Source organism: Equus asinus, chromosome 13, assembly GCF_041296235.1.
Source record: "Equus asinus isolate D_3611 breed Donkey chromosome 13, EquAss-T2T_v2, whole genome shotgun sequence".
Classification (NCBI taxonomy): Eukaryota; Metazoa; Chordata; class Mammalia; order Perissodactyla; family Equidae; genus Equus; species Equus asinus.
In genome coordinates this window covers 40,164,340-40,179,954 of record NC_091802.1, presented here as the reverse complement: position 1 = coordinate 40,179,954, position 15,615 = coordinate 40,164,340, and the positions used below count along the sequence as shown (strand labels likewise).

Below are 15,615 nucleotides of genomic sequence, written 5' to 3'. Positions count from 1 at the left end.
ACATGTCCCGAAGTCAGACATGCGTGCCCGCTAGCAAGAGGGCCGGTGAGGAAACACATCTTGGCCCGGAGTCCTCTCATGCGTGTGTCAGCTTGCTTAGGACAGAACAGTTTATATTTGTTCTAAGTAAATATCTGACACTGTGAAGTTTAACAGATGCTGCAGATGAAATGCCCCCAACCTCTTCCCAGTGTTTAAAACAAGGCCTGGAAATGCATGCACATTTCTCTTGTATGGTTTATGCAAACTGCACTTGAGCGACTGAAGCAGAAACATGATCACGTGCAAAGAACAAGTGGTGCATTCTTCCCAGGCCTGGGGGGAGTTTTCTGTGGCGTGGTCGGAGGCCTGTGTCAAGCCAGGAGCCAAGAGTCACCTACGACAGCACCGGCTCTGCCTCCTCCCCCGCAGCTGACTCCCTGGACACCGCCGTCTTGCCCACACCAACTCCTCTTCCCGCCACCGCTGTCCCTGCACGCCCTCGTTCCAGGGATGCCCAGCTGGGGAGGGCTGGGGCTGGCAACCTCCCAGTTTGAGAGTCCAGGGAAACGGGAGCAGGGAGAATGGTGGGTAGCTCTGAACCTGGCTGTTTCAGGGAGACATCGCTCTGCCTTCATCTTCATCTTCAGAGCAAGACGCAGCCTAGACCCACCTGGAATCCTTCGATCCCTCACCAAAGGCAGGACTTGGATTTTGGTCCAAAAACTACACCTGCTCCGCCCCAGCCTCCTTCTCAGTTACCCTACCCCAACCCATGCCCCCTACCCCCCAAACTTGGGGAGACCGTGGACTGCCTAGAGCTCGTGAACTTTCATCGCTGGGATAGTCAGACAGAGGCGAGGTGACAGTGGGGTGGGGGGTTCGGTGTCATGGAAGGGGTGGCAGGAATCACAGAGCCTCAGAGTGGAAGAGGCCTTGAGGAAGTGGAGGGGGCTAACCTAGCAGGAGAGAGGCGCTCACATTTCCCGAGCGCCTATGATGTGCCAGGTACAGCGCCTCCCGCTGAATTCTTAGGACAACGGGTGAGGAAACTGAGGTTTAGGGAGTTGTATAACTTATCAGAGGTCACACAGCTAGCAAGAATAACTACAACCTTATTAGGATTTTATCATGTACTACACATCGTACTAAGCATCATATCTTACTCCATTTAATCCTCACAACAACCCTAGTAGAGCCCCATTTTACAGGTGAGGAAACTGAGGCTCAGAGAGGCTGAGTTACATTGCCAAAGTCACACAGCTACTACGTGATAAAGCTACTTGGTGATTTCAACCAGTTCTAGGTGGCCTCCAAAGCCCATGCTCTTGCCCCACCACTCCACAGGCCAGCTAAATAGCTGTTTATTCATGACCAAGTATATATGCAGCCCTACTTTGCGCCAGGCATTGTGTCAAGATCTTCAAAATGTGCCAGCCAACATTTCTCAAAACCTGCTGGATGCACAGCTCCGACCTGAGGGGAGGAGAATCAAATAACAACGACACAGCCCCCACCTGCCACAGGGAGGTGACCCTACCCTGGGCAGCAACCAGGTCTTTCCTGCTCCCCAGGAGCTTGATCTCCTCTTCTCTCCTCTGGGCTCTGCTTCTTGGCTGGGCTTCCTCCCAAGGCCAGCCCTGCAGGGCTGTATGTACCGGAGGCAGGCATCCTGGCTCTGCCACAGGCTCACTGGGTAACACGGGTGGGTGACTTTCCCTCTCTGGGCCTGCATCTCCTTAGCTGTGAGATGAGGGCGCTGGACCCAGTCATTTCCCCCTCCTTTCCAGCTCTGATGTACTACAGGTACCTTGTCTGGGTGGGGTCAGCCAGGCAGGGCTCTGGGCATATTGATGCCTGGAAGGGGTGCAGGGTGAGTGGGTGAGGGGCTGAGGAAGCTGCCCCACCCCCAGCTGTGGTTTCTGGTGGGGCCACCGTGGCAGCAGGTGGAGGGAAGTGTTTGTCACCCTTCCAACAAAGGCAGTAAAACAAAAGCCTCCCGGGGCACCATGGGAGCAGGCGGCATAGGCGCCAAAAATAAAACACACCTTTCCTTTGATGGGCACCAGCAGCTGCCGGGGGCCTGGCCCGGGGCTTGTGAGGAAATGGCTCAGATTTCGTGCCCCAGCGCGGGGGCGCGCACACACACACACACACACACCAGTCACACAATCAGCACACACACACACACACACAACGTAGCACACTCACTCACATACACGACCACTTCACGGGCCTGAGACCTGCGCAGTCACGTGGAGCCCTGCACCCAGAAGGCCCACGCTTGGTTTAACTCCTGGCTATCTCCATCTTGAAACTCTTCATAACTTTTGAATATGAGGTCCAGCATTTTCATTTTGTGCCAGTCCAGCAAGTTCTGTAGCCAGTCCTGCTGGCATCCATTCATAAATACATACATTCACAGTATGCTTAAGAAGCACACAGACATTTATAGACAAGAGTACATACACACAGAAGTACAAATATGTGCACACATACCCCACAGACAGCAAAAGTCCCTTCATCCCTCATGCACACTCACTGTAGCACACACATGACCCAGAGGCCATGGACACTCACAAGTAACATTCAGACACCTACAGCCCATTGGCACAGTTTGATTGACTTAACGTTGGGGAAGAGCAGAACAAAGCACAGGGGGAGGGCATGGTGAGGCGGAGAGGGAGAGAGACAGCAGGAAAAATGGAGAAAGGCAGGAACCGAGTCTCCAGGCAAGTTAGCCTGAGCAATGGTCCTATAAGAGTTTAGAAGATCTTAGACCCAAAGAAGTAAGAACAATGGCCCTGTCCTCCCCCAAAAACACACCCCTCCCTCAGCCCTGGAGGGACAGTCACCAGAGCCCCACCTCTCCTTCTCAGGCAAACCACTTAACTTCCCAGCCTCAGCCTCCTTCTCCGTGGGATGGGGATAACAATGGCCGCGTTGCAGGGCTGTGAGGGATGCATGGATTCTGTGGCCTTGCCTCCTGGATTCTCCCCGACGTTTAACATCTTGTCTCCTGGTCAGGCCAGGCCTTGCAATCTGATCCTTGGTTCAGAAACTCCAGACTCCCTCCTTAACAGCAGATGTTCAGACGTGTTTATTTCTCGTCTTCTCCTCCCCTCCTTCCCAGCCAGCTGCAAATATAGGAGGTGGAAACCATCCATCGCCCACCATCCTTTCAGAACCTTCACGTCCCTAGGCCCTTTTTGACCCCACCACATCCCCCCTCAAACCAAGCAGGACCTCAAGGCCTGGGATTTTTTCTTCCTCCTCTGCTTTCCACCCCAACCCTAACCTTCCCTGTTTAAAACTGTTCCAGGCTCTGGCCCTTCCCTGAGGGCCCAACAATCTGGTGAGGTGGTGCCAGACACCAAGGAGTTAATTGGGAAACAAACCAGCTCTAAGAGGTGTCTACCTCACCGTCATGCCCTGTGCCCATTACAGTCACCCATGTGGAGAGAGAAACGGCCACCAAAGTGGCCACCAACAGGACCCTTGATTTCACTAGAATTCTCACAAGGACATAGGTCCCTCAGATCCCCACACACACTCCCTCGATTAACTGAGAAGGAAACTGAGGCACTGAAGAGCGAATTGACTTGGGTGAAAGGTGGGGCCTGTGGTCCTTCTGATATGCAGCCCCTGTGAGACCAGATACAGGGCGGTCCTTCCCCACCGCCCCGTCTGTCCAGCACACAGCTGCTTCCCATTCCCCAGGCGGGTTGGAGTTCAGCCGGGGCGGGAGCTCTGGTCACCAGGTGCCCCTTGACGAGGAGGAAGAGGATCCGGTGCCAGACTCCCTCACCAGCTTCACCACTTACCATCTGTGTAACCTTGACAGGTGCCCTGTCTTCTCCAGCCTCAGTTTCCCCACATGAAAACAGGCGTGATGTTGTTTCAACAACTTTCCTAGAGCTGTCGGGACAATTCCGTTAAATGCAATAGCGGATGTAGGAGCTCTTTGTGACTCCAAAGTGATGCGAAAATAAACACTCTGCTTATGGGCTTGCTTAATATCTGAGAAATTAACAGAGAACAAAGACCTCTGTCACTTTGGTGTTGACCAGACCAGAAAAGCTCCAGCCTAGACAACAGTCTGTTGAAAGGGCAAAGGTAGACACCCTTCCCACAACGGTCACCGGAAAAATCCCCTCTCGTGTGGGCACCTGTCTTGACCAAATGTTTAGGGGTCATTTTCCCAGGAGATGTAGGAATTTGCTCCCTTGACACAGGAGAACAAAAGTCACTTGCTTAGTGGCAGAATGAAGGGAGGGCATGGCTGCACCTGTGTGCTCCCATATCATATGATCCCCACCAGGTCCCCATTAGGCCCCTTTCTGACCACAGCTCCTTCCAGGAAGGGAAGCTTCACACCAAACTTAGCAGGTACAGACCAACTCCTGATTGGCTGGCCCAGCCCAGTGCCTGTCACAGAACAGGTCAGAAAACGTTTGCGGAATAAGTGTATGAATGCTGAGTTTAGGGTCTTCCCAGGCCTTTGACTCATACATTTAAAATCTACCCAAAAACCCCTGCATTGCGGAAATTTGCCCAGGCAGACACGCCTCTCTGTGGGAAGAGCTGCTAGTCAAGACTAAAGGTAGGGGCACCTTCCAGACATGCCATCCTGGAAGAGGCCCAGACAGTAAAAAGACAACCTTGCCCTCCCATGTGCACCCCCCGCCCCCTCCAAGCACGAGATCCAGACTCTGACGCGTGCCCTCAGCAAACAGATGCCGTTTCCATGGGAACTGAAACCCCAGTTTGTTTTTCCCTCTGAGGCACTCTGTAATTTCCAGCACAGTCTATGCAACATCAGCATCAGAACCTCGAGGCGAGCTGCTCCTCCGAGTCTGCGTCCAGCGCAGGGCAACTCAGCTGACCGGGAGAGGTCACAACAAGGCTCCCCTCCCAGAAGGGCCTCCCGAGGCCCTGGGCACCAGCCCCTACCCGCTTTCCTGCTGCAAAGGGGTGCCCAGCAGAGGGGTGGAGCCAGAGATGAGTCCTTGAACCTCCCTGAGGGAGGCCTAGGGGGTTGGGGGGAGTAGCGGGGGGTGGACGGGGGCTCATTTCCAGTAAGAAGTGGGAGGGAAAGAAAAGGTCTCAGTCTGGCAGCCTGGGCCCCAGCGATGGGTAACAGATGATTTCTGGCTGCAGGGGGAGGGGAAATTGGGCTCTCAGCAGTTGGATCATCAGCCTCTATTGTCTGAGCCTCGAGGAAACAGCCACAGAAGCAAAAGCAGAGTGGTGATGGACTTGGGGAGCTGGGGGTGTGGGGCCAATTGGTGGACATGGCAATGGTGAACTTCAAGGACAGGATGAGAAGACGGTAGAGGGGCTGTCCTTGCCAGAGGATGCTCTGCTTTCTGTCCCCCATCCCATTCAAGCTTAGGGCCTGGGGAGGCAGGTCCTTTCCTGGTCAAGCCCTGAGATGACTGCAGCCTGGCCAGCACCTGACTGCAGCCTGCAAAAGACCCACAGCCAAAGGGCCCAGCTAAGCCCGCCGGGATCCCTGGCTCATGGCAGCTGCGGCCTCAGCCTCCTACCACCCACAGCAGCAACAGGGAAAGTTCCCTCTCCAGGCCCTCAGGGGAGCATGGGCCAGGCACCCTCAGGGGCCCCAGAAGGGGAGTCTGAGGCTGGGGCTGGAGTTTGGATGCCTTTGAACTAGGTCCTTGACCTCACTCTCTCTCTCAGAGCACCTTTGTCAGCAACATGGGGCGTAACAATACCGCCCACTCTCTCCCCTTCCAAGGGCCTTGTGGGCGAGGTGAGGAGACTGGTGTGAAAGTGTTCGGTGCCTGGAGCCTTGGTGTTGTTGTTATTATTACCTGCCGGGAGAGTTCCACTCCACCCTGGTTTAACCCCGGGCTCTCTGCACTTCCTACCCCTCCTGCGGAGCCCCCAGCCGTGAGACAGGGCCACTGCCTCTCCTCAGGCCCGGTTCCCAGTTCCCAGATTACTCAACAGCATCCACCAGGGAGGCTTCAGCCCCAGGCAGGCAGCCTAGGCCTCAAGGAAAGGCAGAGGAATGCAAAAGGGAAACAGGATGTGGCCGGCGATGTCCTCTCTCCAGATTGGCAGCTATTGCTGCTGCTTTCCGGGGACCCCATGGCCTGCGGAGCCAAGCGGTGGAGACCCAGTGGCCCCAGACCCCAGCCCTCAGCCTCCTGCCCTCCACCAGTCAGTGCTTGGAGGTCACAGCAGCTCAGGCCCCCTCCCCACTGCACCATGTGGTTAACGACAACAGTCAAACCACTGACCTGATTTTCTGCAAAAAGGAAAAGATAATAGAGCACTTGCACATGGGTGGTGACACACGCACACACACAGGCACAAGTACACACACAGACACGCGTATGCACACAGGCACACACAGTCACATGCACACACACACACGCATATTAGAAATTTTCTCTAACTCCTTGACAGGAACCCAGCCCTGAGAGAGAGGGGGAGGCTGAAGCTTCTGCACAAGGAGCTTCCTGGGGTACAAAGCTTGGTGTTTACCTGCCGTGAGAGGCCTGAGTTCCTGGAGCCCTCCTGCATGAGCACAGCCAGTTTGACTTGCCTCCCCTGCTGGGGGACAGGGCCTCCAACACCATCTGAGGGTCTTGAGGTGTCTGCTTTCCCGCTGGGGCCATATGCTCCAGCAGGTGGGGCTGTGTGCCAAGCCTCTGCAGATGCCACAGCTCTGGCATTGTGCTAGGCCCCGACAAAAGAATTCATAAGACCTTCAACCCCTAAAAGGGCCTGAGAGGTCCTGGCTGGAAATGTTTGCCAAACAAACAAATGGCTCCCATCGCTGCACTCTCCCTAAACCTAGGGTCCCGTAGGCCTCAAAAATATCCTGGGGCCAGATTCTACCACTCATAAGTGATTAGGTTTCATCCCTGTGAGTTCTTACCAATGGTTAACTATTCTTATTAATCACCATCGAAGGGCAGCCACCTTCCTTTGCCCACCTGGGAAAGCACCCAGAGGAGCAGCTGACTGGATGAACTCAGCACTCTGGCCACCTATCAACATGTGGTCTTAGAGACGGACAGTGTCAGAGCGGGAAGGAACACCAGAGGTCACAGGCCAGCCCATGAGGGACATGCCTGAGGCCCGGAAAGTCCTCAGCTCCCAGTTATCCACCCTTGCTACTCAAGCGTGGTTCTGAACCAGCAGCACCACAGCACCTGAGAGATTATGAGAAATGCAGAGGCTCGGGCCCCAGACCTTTGGAATGAGAATCTGCATTTTGACCAGATCCCAATTGACTCTGAGCCCAATAAGGTTGAGAGGTGCTGCTCCCCCACACTGGGCTCAGCCCAGGCCTAGGCCTCCTGGGAGCTATATTCTACCCAAAGAGCTACTCAGCTACACCCAAGAGAGGCTGCAGCCAGCCCACCTCAGGCACCACTGCCTTCCTTCTCCAGCCAAAAGACTCAGATGAGGTTGACATGGTCATAACCACAGAGGGTCCTAGCTGCCTGCTTTGAAGATGGCCAGCCTCCTCCTGGGCATGAAGAAGCTCCATGTCCTACCCTGCCTCCCACTCTACCTCCTCTCTACCTTCCAGACATTTCCCTTCTTGAAGTTAGGGGCAGTGGTAGCAGTAGGCCACATGCAAGGTCTCATCTAGTCTGACCTAAACTTTTAAGGCCTTTTGGCTCACCCACTCTTCAGCAGCTGATAGTCACAAAGGTGACCCATTTCTCCAGTTGTGTCTGCCCTTGACCTTTGGATTGTGTACCCCTGTTAGCCCTATTCCAGATCCTCCCGGTTGGCTCCCCAGCCCCAGACTAAAGTCGAAACTTGGGCCTCCACTGCCCACAGGCAAGCAGCACTCCAGATGAGCCCCAGCCGGCTTCAGAGAGGCGAGTTGTGTTGGTAAGAAGGCAGTTTGGCTGAACCAGGAAGCCAGTAACAGCTATCAACACCCCTAGGGTGTGAATATCATTGATTCATTTCTTGCTATTAACATCATGTGAATTAGCTACTGGCTCTTTTTCACTTGGCTGGCAGAGAGCGGGATGGGACATGCGGACTGCTAAGTTTTGATAGAAGATGCTGGCCTCAGAGAGGGGAAAGCACAGGTCCAGCTGGTTTCCACCATTCCGGCCCTACTCCAGCTAGCCACTCCCGCTTATCTCTCGGCTTCACTTGGATCCTAGAGCAAGGGAGGCAGGAGGAGACTCCACCCCAGAGGTCTGTGCCTGGGAGTGAAATCACCAGTTTCCTGTTTTTCCCTGTGTCCTGGACTGGGATTTTGAGGGGTTCCATGAGGAAGGGGGCTGCCTCCACCTACTCAAGGGTGTCCCATCACAGAGCTCTGCCTGCAAGGCAGCCATCATATTCCCCAGTATGGAAGGAAGGAAGGGAGCGGGAAACTGACATTTAAGAGGCTCCTAATATGTGTTGATCACTGTTCTGTGTAACTGTTAGCTCACTTGTCACAACTACACTGTGAGTTGGTACTGTTATTATTCCCATTTTACAGTCAAGGAAACTGAGGCCGTAAGAGGTTAATAATGCACACAAAGTCACAGCTAATAAGTGGCAGAGCCAGGATTAGAACCAAGATCTGTCTGATTTCCCCACTACCGGCCAGGTCCAGAGAGGTGAGGCCACGAGACCATTTGCTCTCACTCTGAGACCAGCCAAAGGAGGTGGGCAGCTCAAATGCCTCCCCCCTCATGGACTTCGGAAAAAAACTGGCAAAATGAGCCCCCGTCCTGAAGGCTCATCCACACTCTCTCTCCTCCTGGAGAAAATTAACAAAAGGAAAGGGAGATGGCAAGCCAGCCCATCTAGCTCCTGCTGGGACCTGGATTTCTGCCCCTTTCTTGGATCCAGTGGCTGTGCCAGCATGGGCATAGGGCCCAAAGACCCTGGCCCCACATGCAGTCTCATTCCCAGGAGACCACAAGCTCCGGTGCTGTGGAGCTCCTACTGGCCTGATGTGACTATGGCCAGAATGGCACAGACCCCAGGGCCCTAACCATCCTACCAGGTAGGCAGGAGGGCAGGTGAAGGAGACAACTAAGCTTGGGAAGAGGGCTGGGCTTACAGCTGCGAACTGCTTTCCCCAGCCAGGACAGGCACAAGAGGAAAAGGAACAAGGACGGCCTCTCCAGGCTGAGCTGTCAGCAGCACTGAATATCTGATCCTCTCCCCCTGCCCCACCCATGCCAATCCCAATATTTATGAAACTAATATTTATTGAAGTAAGCCAGGGTGGTTGTCTCATTTTCCCGTGAGTAATAGGTACTATTATCCCATGTCACTTTGAGGAAACTGAGGCCCAGAGGGGTTTACCAATGCACCCAAAGTCCCTCAGCTGGTAGGTGCTGAGGCTGAGAGGCAAGCCCAGGCCTCTCTGGTTCTCTTTCCTCTCTGGCCTGATACTTCCTCCAGAACAGCAGTCCTTTAAAAGTGAGCCTGACAATTCTTGACACCAGAAACACAGCCTCCTGATCCCAAGTCCTCGGCCCCGTGAGTGTGGTCAGTGCTGCTCTGGGCCTGACTTCCACACTGAGGGCTGGAAGATGTCACAACAGGGCAAAGGCAGCTGAGAAGGTGTGTTCCCCATAAAGCATAGGCTGCCAGTTACCTTATCATCCTTCCTCTGCTCAGAAACCTTGTAAGGCTCCCGATTGCCAGCTCAATGAAACAAACTTCCCATACAAGCCCTCCTCCAACTAACCCCAACTACCTCCCAGCCTCAGCACCCCCATGACTTCCCGACACTCCTTTTGTTTCAGCTAAACTGGACTGGTCTACGTCCCCCGATGAGGCCTGCATTTCCCTTCCTCTCTTCCTTTGCACATGTTCTTTCTTCCCCCCTGAAATCTCGCCCAACCATCTTCACCTGTCAGAATCCTATGTCTCCTTTGGTGACCCATTACCAAAGCCACCTCCTCCACGTAATGTTTTAAGGGGAACTCTCCTTCTTTCAGTTCCCTGGGGGTCTACTTCACAGGGTTTATGGTTATCTAAAGAATATCTTGGGACCAGCCCCATGGCCTAGTGGTTAAATACTGCACACGCCACTTCAGCAGCCTGGATATGGATCCCAGGCATAGACCTACACAACCCGCCGGCGGCCATGCTGTGGTGGCATCCCACATACAAAGTAGAGGAAGATTGGCACAGGTGTTAGCTGAGGGTGAATCTTCCTCAAGCAAAAAGAAGATTGGCAACAGATGTTAGCTCAGGCCGAATCTTCCTCAGCACCCCCCCCCACCAAAAAAGAATATCTCGTTCCCCCAGTCTATTATGAGCTCCTGGTGCAGAGTCTTGTCTTGTTTCTCAGTGTATCATCCCAGGTACCCGGCACTGTGCTGAGCATATGGCAGGTGCCCTGCAGGCCTGGGTGTGAGTTGAATTGCCACAGCACGTCTCTGGAGGCAGGTCTTGCACGTAGAGGGCTGGGGTGGCTCAAAACAAGGCTCGGATTTCCTAGGGTACAGGGTGTTCTTGAGCAAGACTCTGCCCCTCTTCGAGGGTAGTTAGAGGTGCCAGCTCTGTCACCAGGAATCATGAGAAATGTGGGAACGGCAAGCAGAGCCAAGGAATGTCCCACCCACAGCATCTGGAGCCGCTTCCTTCCTGGAAGGAGAACAAAGTGGAAAGAGGAGATAAAACTTCTCCCTACATGGAGAGCGTAGAGGACTGGCCCCCAATGGGCAGACCTCCGAGAAAGGAGGCTGCCAGGTGACAACTGGGAGTCCTGGGGGCCCCGGGGAGAAGGATGGAGGGAGGGGTCAAAGATCCCTTCCCTTCCCCCTTCTCCTCTCCACTGTGAAGCCCAGACTTTCCTCCCCACCTCCTTTCTCTCTCTCCTTCCTCACCTCCTCCTCCCGCTTCTTTCCCTCCTTTATCTCCAGGACCACCTCCTCCCCAGACTCCATTGCAGAAAGACCATACATGACTTATGACTCCGAATTTCCACCCCCTTATCTTGACATTCCAGACCTTCCCTGTGGGCTGCCAGCACACCTCTCCACCCTTCCCGCCTCTGACTCTCCCCCTCCCTGAGCCTTCCCGCCTCTTGACTGTTCATGTGATTCCCTCAGCCTGCAGTGACCTTCCCGCCCTGCTCTCTCCATCTCACCCTGTGGAAGTCCTGCCTCTCTTTCAAGGTCCCCTCAGATCCCACTCTCCGACCCCTGGTCAGAATACATCACACCCTTTCCTGGGCTCCCACTGTGCTTTCACCTGGTATTTCCTGAGACCATTACAGGAGCAAGAAACACACTTCTGTTGTCTCTAAGCCGTTACACATTCTTGGGCCTATTTGTTAACCAGTTAGCCTATCCTGACCAATACAAGGAGCTACCAATTTCCTGAGTGTTCACCGTATGCCAGAAACCATATTCAGTGCTTTTACATGCACTATCTCGGTTGATCCTCACGGCACTTCCATGAGGGAGCTACTATGTCCCCATTTTAGAGATGAGAAAACTGAGGCTTAGAAAGGTTAAGCAACTTGGCCGAAGTTACCCAGTTAATAAGCTGCATTCCCAGAAGCAGAGTGCAGAGCCACCTATGGTGAGTCTGATACGCATCTGATGTCCTTCCCCAGATCATCACTGGGAAGGTCAGAGTGGTGTTCTCATCACATCTGTCCCTCCTGCAGGGACAAGTGTCTGACCTCGTAGATATTTTTTAAGGTAATTGCTTTTTAGCTCCCATTTTCTGAAAGCCTTCTAGGTCCTACACAGAGTGGGTGTCACTGTACATCTGTCTGTTTTAATCCTCACAGAAACCCTGCCAGATGGGTGTTTACTTTGCTGACCTGGAGCAGGCTCTGGAAAGCAAGGTGACCTGCCCAAGCAGCCCTGTGTGGAAGGAGCTGGGTCTGTGGAGCCCTCACCTCCTTCAGCCCCAGGGAGAATGTCTCCCCTCCCTTCCACCCTCCCTTGTCAGCTCACTGGTGAGCCGGAAGGTAGCTGGAGTTTCTAGCAGGGCAGTGTGGGAATGGAGGAGCACATGTGTGTGTATGCACGTGCATGCGCCTGTGGGTGTGGGTGGGTGTGCACACACGCACACACGTGTCCCACGTGAGTATATCAATGTTTCACTGCTTTTCATCACTCAGTCTGGTTTTCATTTCTTCAGGGAAGGGGGTGGAGTATGACAAAAGAGTGCAGGGAAAGAGCATTCCTCAGGCTGAGGGAATAAAAGGTCAGAAAACATCAACTGTAGGTAACACGGCCAACCCACTGGCTTGACCCAGGAGGAAACAGGCCCAAAGAAAGGGACTTGCTCAGTGTTGGGGTTAAAACCTGCACTTTTTTTTTTTTTAGGAAGATTAGCCCTGAGCTAACTATTGCCAATCCTCCTCTTTTTGCTGAGGAAGCCTGGCCCTGAGCTAACATCCGTGCCCATCTTCCTCTACTTTCTATGTGGGATGCCTACCACAGCACGGCTTGCCAAGCGGTGCCATGTCCACACCTGGGATCCGAACTGGTGAACCCCAGGCCACCGAAGCAGAACATGTGCATTTAACCACTGCGCCACCGGGCCAGCCCCTAAGCCTGCACTTCTGAAACCCCACCAGTGCTCTTTATACCAACCCGTCTGCCCAAAGTTGAGGGAGGCTAGAGTAACCAGTTTCATGGATCAGCTCAGGTGTCACCTCCTCCAGGCAGCCTTCCTCAGCATCTCTACCTCTCCCCTGTACTGCAATGGTTTCCTCACTTGTCTGTGTAGGGGAGGAAGACATTTCCTCTACCCTCTCTGGGTTCTTCTGGCCGGAGAACGAATTAAAAAACTCATGAGACAGAATAGCAGGAGAAAATTAAACAAAGCTTTATAAGATGTATACATGGGAGAGGCCCAGGCAAGCTGAGCAACTCGCCAAAATGGCTGAAGCCCCCACCTTAAATATCATATCCAGCTAAAGACAAAGGAGGATGTTGGGGGTGGGGGAAGTCAGTTACAGGAGGTTACCAGAAACAGGAATAAGATTAGTATGCAGATTTAAGTCCTTGCATTCTGTATTGATAGGAGTTTCTAAAGATAAGGTCATCCTCATTCTTCCTGGTACAGAGAGGGAAGCATCTTTACAGATGGAGATTTCCTTTACTGTGTAAATGTCTCCTAACAAAGGGTAAGTAAATTCTACTTTTCAGTTGCTTTCCTGTCTGCAAAGTAACCAGCCCTAAATCCTCATGCCAAAGAGACATATCTTGGGGGCCAATTCCAGGCCCCCATATCTGTCTCACCCAGGTGACTGGGAGAGGACAGAAACAGATTCTGTCTTTATCACTGCTGCCTCCCCAGACCTCAGAGCCCTGACACATAGTACACACGATAAATATCTATGGAACTGAATGTGCAAAACAGTGAGGATAAACCGAGTGATTATAATGCTATTATACACAATAACGGCCTCACATCAGCACAGTGCTTTATTTCTCAAACCACATAGTCTCAGCTGAACTCCATGAGACCCCTGTGATAAGAAGAGCAGCATCAAGTGTACACACACATGCATGTGTACACACACGCAAACCAGCACACGCAGCTCCCATCCGTGCACGTGCACGTGTGTAAGTGTATATAGATATATAGATCCATCCTCTTCCTAGCCAGTGAGGAGGATGGCATGATGTGCTATTTCCTGTTTTATCTGCAGAAACAAGGACTCCCCAACCCCAAAACACACAAACACACCTGGTCTCTCACAAGTACAAGACTGTTTTTCACCTTTAGCAGAAGGAGAGCAAAAGAAAGCCAGCTGTCCACAAGGGGGCATCCAGAGACCATCCGACTCAAGGCCTCAAAGCCAAGACAACTACTGATTTGGCCTCAGAGAGACCAAACTGGGGAGCCTGGATGGGGTCTTGTGCAGAAGCCAAGAGGAAGAGATGGTCAGCCACCGGGGAAACAGAACCAAGAGACTGAAACTGGGGCTCAATCACTAAATAGTAGAAAAAGTAATAATGATCACTTTCAATTTGCGTTCAATGTTTTACCCTGTGCTGGTCCTATGTGCTGATCTAATCACTTAACATGTAGTAATCCATCTACTCCTCATCTCACCTCTGTGAGGTTCAGTATTACTATAGCTCCTGTTTTACAGAGGACAAAACAAATGTCTCAGAAAGATTGAGCAACAAAGCCAGAATTTGAACTAAGGACCTGTTGTCCATATTTGATGCTTTCAACTGCTCACTCTGCCCCCTTGCCATTAGACCTTCAGACCTCCAACTTCTCAGCCCAGGACCTGCACTGGACTCTACTCCCCTTGTCTCAGCCCTTTCAGGTAGTTTTTGAAGGGCCTGGAAGCTGATCTCCTAGGAGTGAATAACTTGTTGCCCTGAAGCTACCCGCTCCCCTCTAAATCATTGAGGTTGGGTTGGCATAGCTCCTTTAAAAGCAATAAAGCAATTCCTAGCAACACCCATAAAGCTGCTCCTCTCTCTTTGACCCAATAATCTAATTCCTGGGAGTTTACTGTAAGGAAATAATTCAAATGGAAGCCAAGTATTATCTGCATAAATGCGTGCACTGGTCTTTCTTTAAAGGTCAAAAACTGGGAACCAGACTAGGGAAGTGGTTTAGTAACTGGGACATCAACACAATGGGCAGTCAGGCCTGGAAAAACCACAGCTGTATGACTGTCGGGAATGGGGAAAATGCTTTCACTACACAATGTGTCACCATCATACTCCCACCCAACTAGCTAATTCAACTAATCATGATGATCAAAGACAGAGAGAGAGAGAAATCTCTCTGTTCATGTTCAAAATAGGTTCTCAGCCTCCACCGCCCCAAAGAAATGGAAGAGAAGCTGAAATGCTGCAAAAACAATATCAAACTAAATAATTCTTGGCTTTTGAGTTTCCAAGGCCCAGGTCCTGATGATCTATAGGATTTTCTGAGAGTGATTTTTTTTATTGGTTCTTGGTGATTTTCACTTTTCACACTATACTGACCGTTAAGTGATACAATTCTTGATATTAAATTCTGTGAAGATAACCGGTGTGGTTTCTGTTTTCTCACTAGACTCTGACAGACACAGACCATGGACCCTGATGTATGGTATCTCCCCCATACCAATAGTGACAAAAGAAGACATCCAAATTAGTGAATATATATGTTCTGATGGTGACAGGCGGGACTGGCCTTTTCCAAATCATACTTTGTGTTAGTTACCTATTGCTGCAAATTACCCTAAAGTTTAAGCGTTTTAAAACAACTTTTATTATCTCACAGTTTCTGAAGGTCATGGATCCAGGTGCAACTTAGCTGAGTCCTCTATTTCAGGCTCTTTCACAGGCTGCAATCAAGGCATTGTCCGTGGCTGTAGTCATCTCAAGGCCTGACTGAGGAAGGATTCACTTCCAAGCTCCCTCAGGTGGTTGTTGGCAGATTCAGTTCCTCGTGAGCTGTTGGACTGAAAGCCTCGATTTCCTCCTCACTGCCCACTGGCCAGAGGCCACCCTCCGTGCCTTGGCACATGGGCTTCTCCATAGGGCAGCTCCCAACACGGCCGCTGGCTTCATCAGAGCAAATAAGAGAAACAAGTCATGGACAGGGAGTGCAAGCAAGATGAAAGTCACAGCCTTTAATAGCCCAATCACAAAAGTAACATTCTCTCACTTTTGCCATATTTTGTTCATTAGACGCAAG

General features: G+C 52.1%; 1 long non-coding RNA gene across 3 annotated transcripts in view; it reads right to left on the bottom strand.

The window, feature by feature from the left end:
• LOC106826466 (uncharacterized) overlaps nucleotides 1-3,108 on the bottom strand; it is a 37,907-nt gene extending 34,799 nt beyond the window's left edge. Inside the window, exon 1 of one of the 3 annotated variants that reach the window (XR_011493827.1) lies at nucleotides 2,846-3,108. This is a non-coding gene — a long non-coding RNA (uncharacterized lncRNA). The remainder of the gene's footprint in view (nucleotides 1-2,845) is intronic. The other 2 variants (XR_011493834.1, XR_011493833.1) reach the window with 2 other exon arrangements.
• Between the last annotated feature and the right edge of the window lie 12,507 nt (nucleotides 3,109-15,615).